The sequence below is a fragment of the Schistocerca nitens genome, chromosome 3, assembly GCF_023898315.1.
Source record: "Schistocerca nitens isolate TAMUIC-IGC-003100 chromosome 3, iqSchNite1.1, whole genome shotgun sequence".
Taxonomy (NCBI): Eukaryota; Metazoa; Arthropoda; class Insecta; order Orthoptera; family Acrididae; genus Schistocerca; species Schistocerca nitens.
In genome coordinates this window covers 22982015-23004191 of record NC_064616.1, presented here as the reverse complement: position 1 = coordinate 23004191, position 22177 = coordinate 22982015, and positions in this window count along the sequence as shown.

The window sequence follows — 22177 nt, the reverse complement described above, 5'->3', positions numbered from 1 at the left end:
AAATCCCATCGGAATTGATTACAAAAGGCACAATAGCGACTTATGTACAAGAAGAGTGAATCTTCTAAGAGTTTGTGGTTTGAGCGGCTCCTGGGTGACCAGTATTAGATTCCGATGCACCAGTGCAGGCTTACTGTATGTCTTGGACCTTCACATTGATCATGAAACACAGAAATCGCATCGGGATTGAATACAAAAGGCACAATGCCGACTTAAGTACAAGAAGAGTGAATCTTCTAAGAGTTTGTGGTTTGAGCGGCTCCTGGGAGACCAGTATTAGATTACGATGCACCAGTGCAGGTTTACTGTATCCCTTGGACCTTCACAGTAACCATGAAACACAGAAATCGCATCGGAATTGATTACGAAAGGCACAATGCCGACTTAAGTACAAGAAGAGTGAATCTTCTAAGATTTTGTGGTGTGAGCGGCTCCTGGGTAACCAGTATTAGATTCCGATGCACCAGTGGAGGTTTACTGTATCCCTTGGACTTTCACATTGACCATGAAACACAGAAATCGCATCGGAATTGAATACAAAAGGCACAATGCCGACTTAAGTACAAGAAGAGTGAATCTTCCAAAAGTTTGTGGTTTGAGCGGCTCCTGGGAGACCAGTATTAGATTCCGATGCACCAGTGCAGGTTTACTGCATCCCTTGGACTTTCAAATTGACCATGAAACACAGAAATCGCATCGGAATTGAATACAAAAGGCACAATGCCGACTTAAGTACAAGAAGAGTGAATCTTCTAAGAGTTTGTGGTTTGAGCGGCTCCTGGGAGACCAGTATTAGATTCCGATGCACAAGGGCAGGTTTACTGTATCCCTTGGACCTTCACATTGACCATGAAACACAGAAATCGCATCGGAATTGAATACAAAAGGCACAATGCCGACTTAAGTACAAGAAGAGTGAATCTTCCAAAAGTTTGTGGTTTGAGCGGTTCCTGGGAGACCAGTATTAGATTCCGATGCACCAGTGCAGGTTTACTGTATCCCTTGGACTTTCAAATTGACCATGAAACACAGAAATCGCATCGGAATTGTATACAAAAGGCACATTGCCGACTTAAGTACAAGAAGAGTGAATCTTCTAAGAGATTGTTGTGTGAGCGGATCCTGGGAGACCAGTATTAGATTCCGATGCACCAGGGCAGGTTTACTTTATCCCTTGGACTTTCACATTGACCATGAAACACAGAAATCGCATCGAAATTGAATACAAAAGGCAGAATGCTGACTTAAGTACAAGAAGAGTGAATCTTCTAAGAATTTTTGGTTTTAGCGGCTCCTGGGAAACCAGTATTAAATTCCGATGCACCAGTGCAGGTTTACTGTATCCCTTGGACCTTCACAGTGACCATGAAACACGAAATCGCATCGGAATAGAACACAAAAGGTACAATGCCTACTTAAGTACAAGAAGAGTGAATCTTCTAAGAGTTTGTGGTTTGAGCGGCTCCTGGGTGACCAGTATTAGTTTCCGAAGCACCAGTGCAGGTTTACTGTATCCCTTGGACCTCCACAGTATCCACGAAACACAGAAATCGCATCGGAATTGATTACGAAAGGCACAATGCCGACTTAAGTACAAGAAGAGTGAATCTTCTAAGAGTTTGTGGTTAGAGCGGCTCCTGGGTGACCAGTATTAGATTCCGATGCACCAGTGCAGGTTTACTGCATCTCTTGGACCTTCACATTGACCATGAAACACAGAAATCGCATCGGAAATGAATACAAAAGCACAATGCCGACTTAAGTACAAGAAGAGTGAATCTTCTAAGAGTTTGTGGTTTGAGCGGCTCCTGGGAGGCCAGTATTAGATTCCGATGCACCAGTGTGGGTTTACTGTATTCCTTGGACCTTCACAGTAACCATGAAACACAGAAATCGCATCGGAATTGAATACAAAAGGCACAATGCCGACTTAAGTACAAGAAGAGTAAATCTTCGAAGAGTTTGGGGTTTGAGCGGCTCCTGGGTGACCAGTATTAGATTCCGATGCATCAGAGCAGGTTTACTGTATCCCTTGGACCTTCACATTGACCATGAAACACAGAAATCGCATCGGAATAGAATACAAAAGGCACAGTGCCGACTTAAGTTCAAGAAGAGTGAATCTTCTAAGAGTTTGTGGTTTGAGCGGCTCCAGGGAGACCAGTATTAGATTCCGATGCACATGTGCAGGTTTACTGTATCCCTTGGACCTTCACATTGACCATGAAACACAGAAATCACATCGGAATTGAATACAAAAGGCACAATGCCGACTTAAGTACAAGAAGAGTGAATCTTCTAAGGGTTTGTGGTTTGAGCGGCACCTGGGAGACAAGTATTAGATTCCGATGCACCAGTGCAGGTTTACTGTATCCCTTGGACCTTCACATTGACCATGAAACACAGAAATCGCATCGGCATTGAACACAAAAGGCACAATGCCTACTTAAGTACAAGAAGAGTGAATCTTCTAAGAGTTTGTGGTTTGAGCGGCTCCTGGGTGACCAGTATTAGATTCCGATGCACCAGTGCAGGTTTACTGTATCCCTTGGACCTTCACATTGACCATGAAACACAGAAATTGCATCGGAATTGAATACAAAAGGCACAATGCCGACTTAAGTACAAGAAGAGTGAATCTTCTAGGAGTTTGTGGTTTGAGCGGCTCCTGGGAGACCAGTATTAGATTCCGATGCACCAGTGCAGGTTTACTGTATCCTTTGGACCTTCACATTGACCATGACACACAGAAATCGCATCGTAATTGAATACAAAGGGCACAATGCCAACTACAAGAAGAGTGAATCTTCCAATAGTTTGTGGTTTGAGCGGCTCCTAGGAGACCAGTAGCAGATTCCGATGCACCAGTCCAGGTTTACTGTATCCCTTGGACCTTCACATTGACCATGAAACACAGAAATCGCATCGGAATTGAATACAAAAGGCACAATGCCGACTTAAGTACAAGAGAGTGAATCTTCCAATAGTTTGTGATTTGTGCGGCTCCTGGGAGACCAGTATTAGATTCCGATGCACCAGTGCTGGTTTACTGCATCCCTTGGACTTTCACACTGACCATGAAACACAGAAATCCCATCGGAATTGATTACAAAAGGCACAATAGCGACTTAAGTACAAGAAGAGTGAATCTTCTAAGAGTTTGTGGTTTGAGCGGCTCCTGGGTGACCAGTAATAGATTCCGATGCACCAGTGCAGGCTTACTGTATGTCTTGGACCTTCACATTGATCATGAAACACAGAAATCGCATCGGAATTGAATACAAAAGGCACAATGCCGACTTAAGTACAAGAAGAGTGAATCTTCTAAGAGTTTGTGGTTTGAGCGGCTCCTGGGAGACCAGTATTAGATTCCGATGCACCAGTGCAGGCTTACTGTATCCCTTGGACCTTCACAGTAACCATGAAACACAGAAATCGCATCGGAATTGATTACGAAAGGCACAATGCCGACTTAAGTACAAGAAGAGTGAATCTTCTAAGATTTTGTGGTGTGAGCGGCTCCTGGGTAACCAGTATTAGATTCCGATGCACCAGTGGAGGTTTACTGTATCCCTTGGACTTTCACATTGACCATGAAACACAGAAATCGCATCGGAATTGAATACAAAACGCACAATGCCGACTTAAGTACAAGATGAGTGAATCTTCCAAAAGTTTGTGGTTTGAGCGGCTCCTGGGAGACCAGTATTAGATTCCGATGCACCAGTGCAGGTTTACTGCATCCCTTGGACTTTCAAATTGACCATGAAACACAGAAATCGCATCGGAATTGAATACAAAAGGCAAAATGCCGACTTAAGTACATGAAGAGTAAATCTTCGAAGAGTTTGTGGTTTGAGCGGATCCTGGGTGACCAGTATTAGATTCCGATGCACCAGGGCAGGTTTACTGTATCCCTTGGACTTTCACATTGACCATGAAACACAGAAATCGCATCGGAATTGATTACAAAAGGCACAATGCCGACTTAAGTACAAGAAGAGTGAATCTTCTAAGAGTTTGTGGTTTGAGCGGCTCCTGGGTGACCAGTATTAGATTCCGATGCACCAGTGCAGGTTTACTTTATCCCTTGGACCTTCACATTGACCATCAAACACAGAAATCACATCGGAATTGAATACAAAAAGGCACAATGCCGACCTACGTACAAGAAGAGTGAATCTTCTAAGAGTTTGTGGTTTGAGCGGCTCCTGGGAGACCAATATTAGATTCCGATGAACCAGGGCAGGTTTACTGTATCCCTTGGACTTTCACATTTACCATGAAACACAGAAATCGCATCGGAATTGAATACAAAAGGCACAATGCCGACTTAAGTACAAGAAGAGTGAATCTTCTAAGAGTTTGTGGTTTTAGCGGCTCCTGGGTGACCAGTATTAGATTCCGATGCACCAGTGCAGGTTTCCCTTGGACCTCCACATTGACCATGAAACACAGAAATCGCATCGGAATTGAATACAAAAGGCACAATGCCGACTTAAGTACAAGAAGAGTGAATCTTCTAAGAGTTTGTGGTTTGAGCGGCTCCTGGGAGACCAGTATTAGATTCAGATGCACCAGTGCAGGTTTACTGTATCCCTTGGACCTTCACAGTAACCATGAAACACAGAAATCGCATCGGAATTGAATACAATAGGCACAATGCCGACTTAAGTACAAGAAGAATGAATCTTCTAAGAGTTTGTGGTTTGAGCGGCTCCTGGGTGACCAGTATTGGATTCCGATGCAACAGTGCAAGTTTACTGTATCCCTTGGTCCTTCACATTGACCACGAAACACAGAAATCGCATCGGAATTGAATACAAAAGGCACAATGCCGACTTAAGTACAAGAAGAGTGAATCTTCTAAGAGTTTGTGGTTTGAGCGGCTCCTGGGTGACCAGTATTAGATTCCGATGCACCAGTGCAGGTTTACTGTACGTTTGGACCTTCACATTGACCATGAAACACAGAAATCGCATCGGAATTGAATACAAAAAGCCGAATGCCGACTTAAGTACAAGAAGAGTGAATCTTCTAAGAGTTTGTGGTTTGAGCGTCTCCTGGGAGACAAGTATTGGATTCCGATGCACCAGGGCAGGTTTACTGTATCCCTTGGACCTTCACATTGACCATGAAACACAGAAATCCCATCGGAATTGAATACAAAAGGCACAATGCCGACTTAAGTACAAGAAGAGTGAATCTTCTAAGAGTTTATGGTTTGAGCGGCTCCTGGGAAACCAGTATTAGATTCAGATGCACCAGTGCAGGTTTACTGTATCCCTTGGACCTTCACATTGACCATGAAACACAGAAATCGCATCTGAATTGAATACAAAAAGGCACAATGCCGACTTAAGTAAAAGAAGTGTGAGTCTTCTAAGAGTTTGTGGTTTGAGCGGCTCCTGGGAAACCTGTATTAGATTACCATTCACCAGTGCAGGTTTACTGTATCCCTTGGACCTTCACATTGACCATGAAACACAGAAATCGCATCGGAATTGAATACAAAAGGCACAATGCCGACTTAAGGACAAGAAGAGTGAATCTTCTAAGAGTTTGTGGTTTGAGCGGCTCCTGGGAGACCAGTATTAAATTCCGATGCACAAGGGCAGGTTTACTGCATCCCTTGGACTTTCAAATTGACCATGAAACACAGAAATCGCATCGGAATTGTATACAAAAGGCACAATGCCGACTTAAGTACAAGAAGAGTGAATCTTCTAAGAGTTTGTTGTGTGAGCTGATCCTGGGAGATCAGTATTAGATTCCGATGCACCTGTGCAGGTTTACTTTATCCCTTGGACTTTCACATTGACCATGAAACACAGAAATCGCATCGAAATTGAACACAAAAGGCAGAATGCCGACTTAAGTACAAGAAGAGTGAATCTTCTAAGAGTTTGTGGTTTGAGCGGCTCCTGGGTGACCAGTATTAGTTTCCGAAGCACCAGTGCAGGTTTACTGTATCCCTTGGACCTCCACAGTATCCACGAAACACAGAAATCGCATCGGAATTGATTACGAAGGGCACAATGCCGACTTAAGTACAAGAAGAGTGAATCTTCTAAGAGTTTGTGGTTTGAGCGGCTCCTGGGTGACCAGTAGTAGATTCCGATGCACCAGTGCAGGTTTACTGTATCTCTTGGACCTTCACATTGACTATGAAACACAGAAATCGCATCGGAAATGAATACAAAAGCACAATGCCGACTTAAGTACAAGAAGAGTGAATCTTCCAATAGTTTGTGGTTTGAGCGGCTCCTAGGAGACCAGTAGCAGATTCCGATGCACCAGTGCTGGTTTACTGCATCCCTTGGACTTTCACACTGACCATGAAACACAGAAATCGCATCGGAATTGATTAGAAAAGGCACAATGCCGACTTAAGTACAAGAAGAGTGAATCTTCTAAGAGTTTGTGGTTTGAGCGGCTCCTGGGTGACCAGTATTATATTCCGATGCACCAGTCCAGGTTTACTGTATCCCTTGGACCTTCACATTGACCATGAAACACAGAAATCGCATCGGAATTGAATACAAAAGGCACAATGCCGACTTAAGTACAAGAGAGTGAATCTTCCAATAGTTTGTGATTTGTGCGGCTCCTGGGAGACCAGTATTAGATTCCGATGCACCAGTGCTGGTTTACTGCATCCCTTGGACTTTCACACTGACCATGAAACACAGAAATCGCATCGGAATTGATTACAAAAGGCACAATAGCGACTTAAGTACAAAAGAGTGAATCTTCTAAGAGTTTGTGGTTTGAGCGGCTCCTGGGTGACCAGTATTAGATTCCGATGCACCAGTGCAGGCTTACTGTATGTCTTGGACCTTTACATTGATCATGAAACACAGAAATCGCATCGGAATTGAATACAAAAGGCAAAATGCCGACTTAAGTACATGAAGAGTAAATCTTCGAAGAGTTTGTGATTTGAGCGGCTCCTGGGTGACCAGTATTAGATTCCGATTCACCAGTGCAGGTTTACTGTATCCCTTGGACTTTCACATTGACCATGAAACACAGAAATCGCATCGGAATTGATTACAAAAGGCACAATGCCGACTTAAGTACAAGAAGAGTGAATCTTCTAAGAGTTTGTGGTTTGAGCGGCTCCTGGGTGACCAGTATTAGATTCCGATGCACCAGTGCAGGTTTACTTTATCCCTTGGACCTTCACATTGACCATCAAACACAGAAATCGCATCGGAATTGAATACAAAAAGGCACAATGCCGACCTACGTACAAGAAGAGTGAATCTTCTAAGAGTTTGTGGTTTGAGCGGCTCCTGGGAGACCAGTATTAGATTCCGATGAACCAGGGCAGGTTTACTGTATCCCTTGGACTTTCACATTGACCATGAAACACAGAAATCGCATCGGAATTGAATACAAAAGGCACAATGCCGACTTAATTACAAGAAGAGTGAATCTTCTAAGAGTTTGTGGTTTTAGCGGCTCCTGGGTGACCAGTATTAGATTCCGATGAACCAGTGCAGGTTTCCCTTGGACCTCCACATTGACCATGAAACACAGAAATCGCATCGGAATTGAATACAAAAGGCACAATGCCGACTTAAGTACAAGAAGAGTGAATCTTCAAAGAGTTTGTGGTTTGAGCGGCTCCTGGGAGACCAGTATTAGATTCAGATGCACCAGTGCAGGTTTACTGTATCCCTTGGACCTTCACAGTAACCATGAAACACAGAAATCGCATCGGAATTGAATACAAAAGGCACAATGCCGACTTAAGTACAAGAAGAATGAATCTTCTAAGAGTTTGTGGTTTGAGCGGCTCCTGGGTGACCAGTATTGGATTCCGATGCAACAGTGCAGGTTTACTGTATCCCTTGGACCTTCACATTGACCATGAAACACAGAAATCGCATCGGAATTGAATACAAAAGGCAGAATGCCGACTTAAGTACAAGAAGAGTGAATCTTCTAAGAGTTTGTGGTTTGAGCGGCTCCTGGGTGACCAGTATTAGTTTCCGAAGCACCAGTGCAGGTTTACTGTATCCCTTGGACCTCCACAGTATCCACGAAACACAGAAATCGCATCGGAATTGATTACGAATGGCACAATGCCGACTTAAGAACAAGAAGAGTGAATCTTCTAAGAGTTTGTGGTTTGAGCGGCTCCTGGGTGACCAGTATTAAATTCCGATGCACCAGTGCAGGTTTACTGAATCTCTTGGACCTTCACATTGACCATGAAACACAGAAATCGCATCGGAAATGAATACAAAAGCACAATGCCGACTTAAGCACAAGAAGAGTGAATCTTCTAAGAGTTTGTGGTTTGAGCGGCTCCTGGGAGGCCAGTATTAGATTCCGATGCACCAGTGTGGGTTTACTGCATTCTTTGGACCTTCACAGTAACCATGAAACACAGAAATCGCATAGGAGTTGAATACAAAAGGCACAATGCCGACTTAAGTACAAGAAGAGTAAATCTTCGAAGAGTTTGGGGTTTGAGCGGCTCCTGGATAACCAGTATTAGATTCCGATGCACCAGTGCAGGTTTACTGTATCCCTTGGACCTTCACATTGACCATGAAACACAGAAATCGCATCGGCATTGAACACAAAAGGCACAATGCCTACTTAAGTACAAGAAGAGTGAATCTTCTAAGAGTTTGTGGTTTGAGCGGCTCCTGGGTGACCAGTATTAGATTCCGATGCACCAGTGCAGGTTTACTGTATCCCTTGGACCTTCACATTGACCATGAAACACAGAAATTGCATCGGAATTGAATACAAAAGGCACAATGCCGACTTAAGTACAAGAAGAGTGAATCTTCTAAGAGTTTGTGGTTTGAGCGGCTCCTGGGAGACCAGTATTAGATTCCGATGCACCAGTGCAGGTTTACTGTATCCCTTGGACCTTCACATTGACCATGAAACACAGAAATCGCATCGCAATTGAATACAAAAGGCACAATGCCAACTTAAGTACAAGAAGAGTGAATCTTCTAAGAGTTTGTGGTTTGAGCGGCTCCTGGGTGACCAGTATTAGATTCCGATGCACCAGTGCAGGTTTACTGTATCCCTTGGACCTTCACAGTAACCATGAAACACAGAAATCGCATCGCAATTTAATACAAATGGCACAATGGTGACTTAAGTACAAGAAGAGTGAATCTTCTAAGAGTTTGTAGTTTGAGCGGCTCCTGGGTGACCAGTATTAGATTCCGATCCACCAGTGCAGGTTTACTGTATCCCTTGGACCTTCACATTGACCATGAAACACAGAAATCGCACCGGAATTGAATACAAAAGGCACAATGCCGACTTAAGTACAAGAAGAGTGAATCTTTTAAGAGTTTGTGGTGTGAGCGGCTCCTGGATAACCAGTATTAGATTCCGATGCACCAGTGCAGGTTTACTGTATCCCTTGGACCTTCACATTGACCATGACACACAGAAATCGCATCGTAATTGAATACAAAAGGCACAATGCCGACTTAACTACAAGAAGAGTGAATCTTCCAATAGTTTGTGGTTTGAGCGGCTCCTAGGAGACCAGTAGCAGATTCCGATGCACCAGTGCTGGTTTACTGCATCCCTTGGACTTTCACACTGATCATGAAACACAGAAATCGCATCGGAATCGATTACAAAAGCCACAATGCCGACTTAAGTACAAGAAGAGTGAATCTTCTAAGGGTTTGTGGTTTGAGCGGCTCCTGGGTGACCAGTATTATATTCCGATGCACCATTCCAGGTTTACTGTATCCCTTGGACCTTCACATTGACCATGAAACACAGAAATCGCATCGGAATTGAATACAAAAGGCACAATGCCGACTTAAGTACAAGAGAGTGAATCTTCCAATAGTTTGTGATTTGTGCGGCTCCTGGGAGACCAGTATTAGATTCCGATGCACCAGTGCTGGTTTACTGCATCCCTTGGACTTTCACACTGACCATGAAACACAGAAATCGCATCGGAATTGATTACAAAAGGCACAATAGCGACTTAAGTACAAGAAGAGTGAATCTTCTAAGAGTTTGTGGTTTGAGCGGCTCCTGGGTGACCGGTATTAGATTCCGATGCACCAGTGCAGGCTTACTGTATGTCTTGGACCTTCACATTGATCATGAAACACAGAAATCGCATCGGAATTGAATACAAAAGCACAATGCCGACTTAAGTACAAGAAGAGTGAATGTTCTAAGAGTTCGTGGTTTGAGCGGCTCCTGGGAGACCAGTATTAGATTCCGATGCACCAGTGCAGGTTTACTGTATCCCTTGGACCTTCACACTAACCATGAAACACAGAAATCGCATCGGAATTGATTACGAAAGGCACAATGCCGACTTAAGTACAAGAAGAGTGAATCTTCTAAGATTTTGTGGTGTGAGCGGCTCCTGGGTAACCAGTATTAGATTCCGATGCACCAGTGTAGGTTTACTGTATCCCTTGGACTTTCACATTGACCATTAAACACAGAAATCGCATCGGAATTGAATACAAAAGGCACAATGCCGACTTAAGTACAAGAAGAGTGAATCTTCCAAAAGTTTGTGGTTTGAGCGGCTCCTGGGAGACCAGTATTAGATTCCGATGCACCAGTGCAGGTTTACTGCATCCCTTGAACTTTCAAATTGACCATGAAACACAGAAATCGCATCGGAATTGAATACAAAAGGCACAATGCCGACCTAAGTACATGAAGAGTAAATCTTCGAAGAGTTTGTGGTTTGAGCGGCTCCTGGGTGACCAGTATTAGATTCCGATGCACCAGTGCAGGTTTACTGTATCCCTTGGACTTTCACATTGACCATGAAACACAGAAATCGCATCGGAATTGATTACAAAAGGCACAATGCCGACTTAAGTACAAGAAGAGTGAATCTTCTAAGAGTTTGTGGTTTGAGCGGCTCCTGGGTGACCAGTATTAGATTCCGATGCACCAAAGCAGGTTTACTATATCCCTTGGACCTTCACATTGACCATCAAACACAGAAATCGCATCGGAATTGAATACAAAAGGCACAATGCCGGCTTAAGTACAAGAAGAGTGAATCTTCTAAGAGTTTGTGGTTTGAGCGGTTACCGGGAGACGAGTATTAGATTCCGATGCACCAGTGCAGGTTTACTGTATCCCTTGGACCTTCACATTGACCATGAAACACAGAAATCGCATCGGAATTTAATACAAATGGCACAATGCCGACTTAAGTACAAGCAGAGTGAATCTTCTAAGAGTTTGTGGTTTGAGCGGCTACCGGGACACGAGTTTTAGATTCCGATGCACCAGTGCAGGTTTACTGTATCCCTTAAACCTTCACATTGAGCATGAAACACAGAAATCACATCGGAATTTAATACAAAAGGCACAATGCTGACTTAAGTACAAGAAGAGTGAATCTTCTAAGAGTTTGTGGTTTGAGCGGCTCCTGGGTGAACAGTATTAGATTCCGATGCACCAATGCAGGTTAACTGTATCCCTTGGAGCTTCACATTGACCATGAAACACAGAAATCGCATCGGAATTGAATACAAAAGGCACAATGCCGACTTAAGTACAAGAAGAGTGAATCTTCTAAGAGTTTGTGGTTTGAGCGGCTCCTGTGTGACCAGTATTAGATTCCGTTGCACCAGTGCAGGTTTACTGTATCCCTTGGACCTTCACATTGACGATGAAATACAGAAATCGCATCGGAATTGAATACAAAAGGCACAATGCCGACTTAAGTACAAGAAGAGTGAATCTTCTAAGAGTTTGTGGTGTGAGCGGGTCCTGGGTAACCAGTATTAGATTCCGATGCACCAGTGCAGGTTTACTGTATCCCTTGGACCTTCGCATTGACGATGAAACACAGAAATCGCATCGGAATTGAATACAAAAGGCACAATGCCGGCTTAAGTACAAGAAGAGTGAATCTTCTAAGAGTTTGTGGTTTGAGCGGCTACCGGGAGACGAGTATTAGATTCCGATGCACTAGTGCAGGTTTACTGTATCCCTTGGACCTTCACATTGACCATGAAACACAGAAATCGCATCGGATTTTAATACAAAAGGCACAATGCCGACTTAAGTACAAGCAGAGTGAATCTTCTAAGAGTTTGTGGTTTGAGCGGCTCCTGGGTGAACAGTATTAGATTCCGATGCACCAGTGCAGGTTAACTGTATCCCTTGGAGCTTCACATTGATCATGAAACACAGAAATCGCATCGGAATTGAATACAAAAGGCACAATGCCGACTTAAGTACAAGAAGAGTGAATCTTCTAAGAGTTTGTGGTTTGAGCGGCTCCTGGGTGACAAGTATTAGATTCAGATGCACCAGTGCAGGTTTACTGTATCCCTTGGACCTTCACATTGACCATGAAGCACAGAAATCGCATCGGAATTGAATACAAAAGGCACAATTTCGACTTAAGTACAAGAAGAGTGAATCTTCTAAGAGTTTGTGGTTTGAGTGGCTCCTGGGAAACCAGTATTAGATTCCGATGCACCAGTGCAGGTTTACTGTATCCCTCGGACCTTCACATTGACCATCAAACACAGAAATCGCATCGGAATTGAATACAAAAGGCACAATGCTGACTTAAGTACAAGAAGAGTGAATCTTCTAAGAGTTTGTGATTTGAGCGGATTCTGGGAGACCAGAATTACATTCTGATGCACCAGGGCAGGTTTACTTTATCCCTTGGACTTTCACATTGACCATGAAACACAGAAATCGCATCGGAATTGAATACATAGGCACAATGCTGACTTAAGTACAAGAAGAGTGAATCTTCTAAGAGTTTGTGGTTTGAGCGGCTCCTGGGAGACCAGTATTAGATTCCGATGCACCAGTGCAGGTTTACTGTATCCCTTGGACCTTCACATTGACGATGAAACACAGAAATCTCATCGGAATTGATTACAAAAGGCACAATGCCGACTTAAGTACAAGAAGAGTGAATCTTCTAAGAGTTTGTGGTTTGAGCGGCTCCTGGGTGACCAGTATTAGATTCCGATGCACCAGTGCAGGTTTACTTTATCCCTTGGACCTTCACATTGACCATCAAACACAGAAATCGCATCGGAATTCAATACAAAAAGGCACAATGCCGACTTAAGTACAAGAAGAGTGAATCTTCTAAGAGTTTGTGGTTTGAGCGGCTACCGGCAGACGAGTATTAGATTCCGATGCACCAGTGCAGGTTTACTGTATCCCCTGGACCTTCACATTGACCATGAAACACAGAAATCGCATCGGAATTTAATACAAAAGGCACAATGCCGACTTAAGTACAAGAAGAGTGAATCTTCTAAGAGTTTGTGGTTTGAGCGGCTCCTGGGTGAACAGTATTAGATTCCGATGCACCAGTGCAGGTTAACTGTATCCCTTGGAGCTTCACATTGACCATGAAACACAGAAATCGCATCGGAATTGAATACAAAAGGCACAATGCCGACATAAGTACAAGAAGAGTGAATCTTCTAAGAGTTTGTGGTTTGAGCGGCTCCTGGGTGAACAGTATTAGATTCCGATGCACCAGTGCAGGTTAACTGTATCCCTTGGAGCTTGACATTGACCATGAAACACAGAAATCGCATCGGAATTGAATACAAAAGGCACAATGCCGACTTAAGTACGAGAAGAGTGAATCTTCTAAGAGTTTGTGGTTTGAGCGGCTCCTGGGTGACAAGTATTAGATTCAGATGCACCAATGCAGGTTTACTGTATCCCTTGAACCTTCACATTGACCATGAAACACAGAAATCGCATTGGAATTGAATACAAAAGGCACAATGCCGACTTAAGTACAAGAAGAGTGAATCTTCTAAGAGTTTTTGGTTTGAGTGGCTCCTGGGAAACCAGTATTAGATTCCGATGCACCAGTGCAGGTTTACTGTATCCCTTGGACATTCACATTGACCATGAAACACAGAAATCACATCGGAATTGAATACAAAAGGCACAATGCTGACTTAAGTACAAGAAGAGTGAATCTCCTAAGTGTTTGTGGTTTGAGCGGATTCTGGGAGACCAGAATTATATTCTGATGCACCAGGGTAGGTTTACTTTATCCCTTGGACTTTCACATTGACCATGAAACACAGAAATCGCATCGGAATTGAATACAAAAGGCACAATGCTGACTTAAGTACAAGAAGAGTGAATCTTCTAAGAGTTTGTGGTTTGAGCGGCTTCTGGGTGACCAGTATTAGATTCCGATGCACCAGTGCAGGTTTACTGTATCCCTTGGACCTTCACATTGACGATGAAACACAGAAATCGCATCGGAATTGAATACAAAAGGCACAATGCCGACTTAAGTACAAGAAGAGTGAATCTTCTAAGAGTTTGTGGTGTGAGCGGCTCCTGGGTAACCAGTATTAGAATCCGATGCACCAGTGCAGGTTTACTGTATCCCTTGGACCTTCACATTGACGATGAAACACAGAAATCGCATCGGAATTGAATACAAAAGGCACAATGCCGGCTTAAGTACAAGAAGAGTGAATTTTCTAAGAGTTTGTGGTTTGAGCGGCTACCGGGAGACGAGTATTAGATTCCGATGCACCAGTGCCGGTTTACTGTATCCCTCGGACCTTCACATTGACCATGAAACACAGAAATCGCATCGGAATTTAATACAAAAGGCACAATGCCGAATTAAGTACAAGAAGAGTGAATCTTCTAAGAGTTTGTGGTTTGAGCGGCTCCTGGGTGAAAGTATTAGATTCCGATGCACCAGTGCAGGTTAACTGTATCCCTTGGAGCTTCAAATTGACCATGAAACACAGAAATCGCATCGGAATTGAATACAAAAGGCACAATGCCGACTTAAGTACAAGAAGAGTGAATCTTCTAAGAGTTTGTGGTTTGAGCGGCTCCTGGGTGACAAGTATTAGATTCAGATGCACCAGTGCATGTTTACTGTATCCCTTGGACATTCACATTGACCATGAATCACAGGAATCGCATCGGAATTGAATACAAAAGGCACAATGCCGACTTAAGTACAAGAAGAGTGAATCTTCTAAGAGTTTGTGGTTTGAGTGGCTCCTGGGAAACCAGTATTAGATTCCGATGCACCAGTGCACGTTTACTGTATCCCTTGGACATTCACATTGACCATGAAACACAGAAATCGCATCGGAATTGAATACAAAAGGCACAATGCTGACTTAAGTACAAGAAGAGTGAATCTTCTAAGAGTTTGTGGTTTGAGCGGCTCCTGGGAAACCAGTATTAGATTCCGATGCACCAGTGCAGGTGTACTGTATCCCTTGGACCTTCACATTGAACATGAAACACAGAAATCGCATCGTAATTGAATACAAAAGGCACAATGCTGACTTAAGTACAAGAAGAGTGAATCTTCTAAGAGTTTGTGGTTTGAGCGGCTCCTGGGTGACCAGTATTAGATTCCGATGCACCAGTGCAGGTTTACTGTATCCCTGGGACCTTCACATTGACGATGAAACACAGAAATCGCATCGGAATTGAATACAAAAGGCACAATGCCGACTTAAGTACAAGAAGAGTGAATCTTCTAAGACTTTGTGGTGTGAGCGGCTCCTGGGTAACCAGTATTACATTCCGATGCACCAGTGCATGTTTACTGTATCCCTTGGACCTTCACATTGACGATGAAACACAGAAATCGCATCGGAATTGAATACAAAAGGCACAATGCCGGCTTAATTACAAGAAGAGTGAATCTTCTAAGAGTTTGTGGTTTGAGCGGCTACCGGGAGACGAGTATTAGATTCCGATGCACCAGTGCAGGTTTACTGTATCCCTTGGACATTCACATTGACCATGAAACACAGAAATCGCATCGGAATTTAATACAAAAGGCACAATGCCGACTTAAGTACAAGAAGAGTGAATCTTCTAAGAGTTTGTGGTGTGAGCGGCTCCTGGGTGAACAGTATTAGATTCCGATGCACCAGTGCAGGTTAACTGTATCCCTTGGAGCTTCACATTGACCATGAAACACAGAAATCGCATCGGAATTGAATACAAAAGGCACAATGCGGACTTAAGTACTAGAAGAGTGAATCTTCAAAGAGTTTGTGGTTTGAGCGGCTCCTGGGTGACAAGTATTAGATTCAGATGCACCAGTGCAGGTTTACTGTATCCCTTGGACCTTCACATTGACCATGAAACACAGATATCGCATCGGAATTGAATACAAAAGGCACAATGCCGACTTAAGTACAAGAAGAGTGAATCTTCTAAGAGTTTGGGGTTTGAGTGGCTCCTGGGAAACCAGTATTAGATTCCGATGCACCAGTGCAGGTTTACTGTATCCCTTGGACCTTCACATTGACCATGAAACACAGAAATCGCATCGGAATTGAATACAAAAGGCACAATGCTGACTTAAGTACAAGAATAGAGAATCTTCTAAGAGTTTGTGGTTTGAGCGGATTCTGGGAGACCAGAATTACATTCTGATGCACCATGGCAGGTTTACTTCATCCCTTGGACTTTCACATTGACCATGAAACCCAGAAATCGCATCGGAATTGAATACAAAAGGCACAATGCTGACTTAAGTACAAGAAGAGTGAATCTTCTAAGAGTTTGTGGTTTGAGCGGCTCCTGGGTGACCAGTATTACATTCCGATGCACCAGGGCAGGTTTACTTTATCCCTTGGACTTTCACATTGACCATGAAACACAGAAATCGCATCGGAATTGAATACATAGGCACAATGCTGACTTAAGTACAAGGAGAGTGAATCTTCTAAGAGTTTGTGGTTTGAGCGGCTCCTGGGAGACCAGTATTAGATTCCGATGCACCAGTGCAGGTTTACTGTATCCCTTGGACCTTCACATTGACGATGAAACACAGAAATCGCATCGGAATTGATTACAAAAGGCACAATGCCGACTTAAGTACAAGAAGAGTGAATCTTCTAAGAGTTTGTGGTTTGAGCGGCTCCTGGGTGACCAGTATTAGATTCCGATGCACCAGTGCAGGTTTACTTTATCCCTTGGACCTTCACATTGACCATCAAACACAGAAATCGCATCGGAATTGAATACAAAAAGGCACAATGCCGACTTAAGTACAAGAAGAGTGAATCTTCTAAGAGTTTGTGGTTTGAGCGGCTACCGGCAGACGAGTATTAGATTCCGATGCACCAGTGCAGGTTTACTGTATCCCCTGGACCTTCACATTGACCATGAAACACAGAAATCGCATCGGAATTTAATACAAAAGGCACAATGCCGACTTAAGTACAAGAAGAGTGAATCTTCTAAGAGTTTGTGGTTTGAGCGGCTCCTGGGTGAACAGTATTAGATTCCGATGCACCAGTGCAGGTTAACTGTATCCCTTGGAGCTTCACATTGACCATGAAACACAGAAATCGCATCGGAATTGAATACAAAAGGCACAATGCCGACATAAGTACAAGAAGAGTGAATCTTCTAAGAGTTTGTGGTTTGAGCGGCTCCTGGGTGAACAGTATTAGATTCCGATGCACCAGTGCAGGTTAACTGTATCCCTTGGAGCTTCACATTGACCATGAAACACAGAAATCGCATCGGAATTGAATACAAAAGGCACAATGGCGACTTAAGTACGAGAAGAGTGAATCTTCTAAGAGTTTGTGGTTTGAGCGGCTCCTGGGTGACAAGTATTAGATTCAGATGCACCAGTGCAGGTTTACTGTATCCCTTGGACCTTCACATTGACCATGAAACACAGAAATCGCATTGGAATTGAATACAAAAGGCACAATGCCGACTTAAGTACAAGAAGAGTGAATCTTCTAAGAGTTTGTGGTTTGAGTGGCTCCTGGGAAACCAGTATTAGATTCCGATGCACCAGTGCAGGTTTACTGTATCCATTGGACATTCACATTGACCATGAAACACAGAAATCGCATCGGAATTGAATACAAAAGGCACAATGCTGACTTAAGTACAAGAAGAGTGAATCTTCTAAGAGTTTGTGGTTTGAGCGGATTCTGGGAGACCAGAATTACATTCTGATGCACCAGGGCAGGTTTACTTTATCCCTTGGACTTTCACATTGACCATGAAACACAGAAATCGCATCGGAATTGAATACAAAAGGCACAATGCTGACTTAAGTACAAGAAGAGTGAATCTTCTAAGAGTTTGTGGTTTGAGCGGCTTCTGGGTGACCAGTATTAGATTCCGATGCACCAGTGCAGGTTTACTGTATCCCTTGGACCTTCACATTGACGATGAAACACAGAAATCGCATCGGAATTGAATACAAAAGGCACAATGCCGACTTAAGTACAAGAAGAGTGAATCTTCTAAGAGTTTGTGGTGTGAGCGGCTCCTGGGTAACCAGTATTAGAATCCGATGCACCAGTGCAGGTTTACTGTATCCCTTGGACCTTCACATTGACGATGAAACACAGAAATCGCATCGGAATTGAATACAAAAGGCACAATGCCGGCTTAAGTACAAGTAGAGTGAATTTTCTAAGAGTTTGTGGTTTGAGCGGCTACCGGGAGACGAGTATTAGATTCCGATGCACCAGTGCCGGTTTACTGTATCCCTCGGACCTTCACATTGACCATGAAACACAGAAATCGCATCGGAATTGAATACAAAAGGCACAATGCCGACTTAAGTACAAGAAGAGTGAATCATCTAAGAGTTTGTGGTTTGAGCGGCTCCTGGGTGAAAGTATTAGATTCCGATGCACCAGTGCAGGTTAACTGTATCCCTTGGAGCATCACATTGACCATGAAACACAGAAATCGCATCGGAATTGAATACAAAAGGCACAATGCCGACTTAAGTACAAGAAGAGTGAATCTTCTAAGAGTTTGTGGTTTGAGCGGCTCCTGGGTGACAAGTATTAGATTCAGATGCACCAGTGCATGTTTACTGTATCCCTTGGACATTCACATTGACCATGAATCACAGGAATCGCATCGGAATTGAATACAAAAGGCACAATGCCGACTTAAGTACAAGAAGAGTGAGTCTTCTAAGAGTTTGTGGTTTGAGTGGCTCCTGGGAAACCAGTATTAGATTCCGATGCACCAGTGCAGGTTTACTGTATCCCTTGGACATTCACATTGACCATGAAACACAGAAATCGCATCGGAATTGAATACAAAAGGCACAATGCTGACTTAAGTACAAGAAGAGTGAATCTTCTAAGAGTTTGTGGTTTGAGCGGCTCCTGGGAAACCAGTATTAGATTCCGATGCACCAGTGCAGGTTTACTGTATCCCTTGGACCTTCACATTGAACATGAAACACAGAAATCGCATCGGAATTGAATACAAAAGGCACAATGCTGACTTAAGTACAAGAAGAGTGAATCTTCTAAGAGTTTGTGGTTTGAGCGGCTCCTGGGTGACCAGTATTAGATTCCGATGCACCAGTGCAGGTTTACTGTATCCCTGGGACCTTCACATTGACGATGAAACACATAAATCGCATCGGAATTGAATACAAAAGGCACAACGCCGACTTAAGTACAAGAAGAGTGAATCTTCTAAGACTTTGTGGTGTGAGCGGCTCCTGGGTAACCAGTATTAGATTCCGATGCACCAGTGCAGGTTTACTGTATCCCTTGGACCTTCACATTGACGATGAAACACAGAAATCGCATCGGAATTGAATACAAAAGGCACAATGCCGGCTTAATTACAAGAAGAGTGAATCTTCTAAGAGTTTGTGGTTTGAGCGGCTACCGGGAGACGAGTATTAGATTCCGATGCACCAGTGCAGGTTTACTGTATCCCTTGGACCTTCACATTGACCATGAAACACAGAAATCGCATCGGAATTTAATACAAAAGGCACAATGCGGACTTAAGTACAAGAAGAGTGAATCTTCAAAGAGTTTGTGGTTTGAGCGGCTCCTGGGTGACAAGTATTAGATTCCGATGCACCAGTGCTGGTTTACTGCATCCCTTGGACTTTCACACTGACCATGAAACACAGAAATCGCATCGGAATTGATTACAAAATGCACAATAGCGACTTAAGTACAAGAAGAGTGAATCTTCTAAGAGTTTGTGGTTTGAGCGGCTCCTGGGTGACCAGTATTAGATTCCGATGCACCAGTGCAGGCTTACTGTATGTCTTGGACCTTCACATTGATCATGAAACACAGAAATCGCATCGGAATTGAATACAAAAGGCACAATGCCGACTTAAGTACAAGAAGAGTGAATCTTCTAAGAGTTTGTGGTTTGAGCGGCTCCTGGGAGACCAGTATTAGATTCGGATGCACCAGTGCAGGTTTACTGCATCCCTTGAACTTTCAAATTGACCATGAAACACAGAAATCGCATCGGAATTGAACACAAAATGCACAATGCCGACTTAAGTACATGAAGAGTAAATCTTCGAAGAGTTTGTGGTTTGAGCGGCTCCTGGGTGACCAGTATTAGATTCCGATGCACCAGTGCAGGTTTACTGTATCCCTTGGACTTTCACATTGACCATGAAACACAGAAATCGCATCGGAATTGATTACAAAAGGCACAATGCCGACTTAAGTACAAGAAGAGTGAATCTTCTAAGAGTTTGTGGTTTGAGCGGCTCCTGGGTGACCAGTATTAGATTCCGATGCACCAAAGCAGGTTTACTATATCCCTTGGACCTCCACATTGACCATCAAACACAGAAATCGCATCGGAATTGTATACAAAAGGCACAATGCCGGCTTAAGTACAAGAAGAGTGAATCTTCTAAGAGTTTGTGGTTTGAGCGGCTACCGGGAGACGCGTTTCAGATTCCGATGCACCAGTGCAGGTTTACTGTATCCCTTGGACCTTCACATTGACCATGAAACACAGAAATCGCATCGGAATTTAATACAAAAGGCACAATGCCGACTTAAGTACAAGCGGAGTGAATCTTCTAAGAGTTTGTGGTTTGAGCGGCTACCGGGAGACGAGTATTAGATTCCGATGCACCAGTGCAGGTTTACTGTATCCCTTAAACCTTCACATTGAGCATGAAACACAGAAATCGCATCGGAATTTAATACAAAAGGCACAATGCCGACTTAAGTACAAGAAGAGTGAATCTTCTAAGAGTTTGTGGTTTGAGCGGCTCCTGGGTGAACAGTATTAGATTCCGATGCACCAGTGCAGGTTAACTGTATCCCTTGGAGCTTCACATTGACCATGAAACACAGAAATCGCATCGGAATTGAATACAAAAGGCACAATGCCGACTTAAGTACAAGAAGAGTGAATCTTCTAAGAGTTTGTGGTTTGAGCGGCTCCTGTGTGACCAGTATTAGATTCCGTTGCACCAGTGCAGGTTTACTGTATCCCTTGGACCTTCACATTGACGATGAAATACAGAAATCGCATCGGAATTGAATACAAAAGGCACAATGCCGACTTGGTACAAGAAGAGTGAATCTTCTAAGAGTTTGTGGTGTGAGCGGGTCCTGGGTAACCAGTATTAGATTCCGATGCACCAGTGCAGGTTTACTGTATCCCTTGGACCTTCACATTGACGATGAAACACAGAAATCGCATCGGAATTGAATACAAAAGGCACAATGCCGGCTTAAGTACAAGAAGAGTGAATCTTCTAAGAGTTTGTGGTTTGAGCGGCTACCGGGAGACGAGTATTAGATTCCGATGCACTAGTGCAGGTTTACTGTATCCCTTGGACCTTCACATTGACCATGAAACACAGAAATCGCATCGGAATTTAATGCAAAAGGCACAATGCCGACTTAAGTACAAGCAGAGTGAATCTTCTAAGAGTTTGTGGTTTGAGCGGCTCCTGGGTGAACAGTATTAGATTCCGATGCACCAGTGCAGGTTAACTGTATCCCTTGGAGCTTCACATTGATCATGAAACACAGAAATCGCATCGGAATTGAATAAAAAAGGCACAATGCCGACTTAAGTACAAGAAGAGTGAATCTTCTAAGGGTTTGTGGTTTGAGTGGCTCCTGGGAAACCAGTATTAGATTCCGATGGACCAGTGCAGGTTTACTGTATCCCTCGGACCTTCACATTGACCATCAAACACAGAAATCGCATCTGAATTGAATACAAAAGGCACAATGCTGACTTAAGTACAAGAAGAGTGAATCTTCTAAGAGTTTGTGGTTTGAGCGGATTCTGGGAGACCAGAATTACATTCTGATGCACCAGGGCAGGTGTACTTTATCCCTTGAACTTTCACATTGACCATGAAACACAGAAATCGCATCGGAATTGA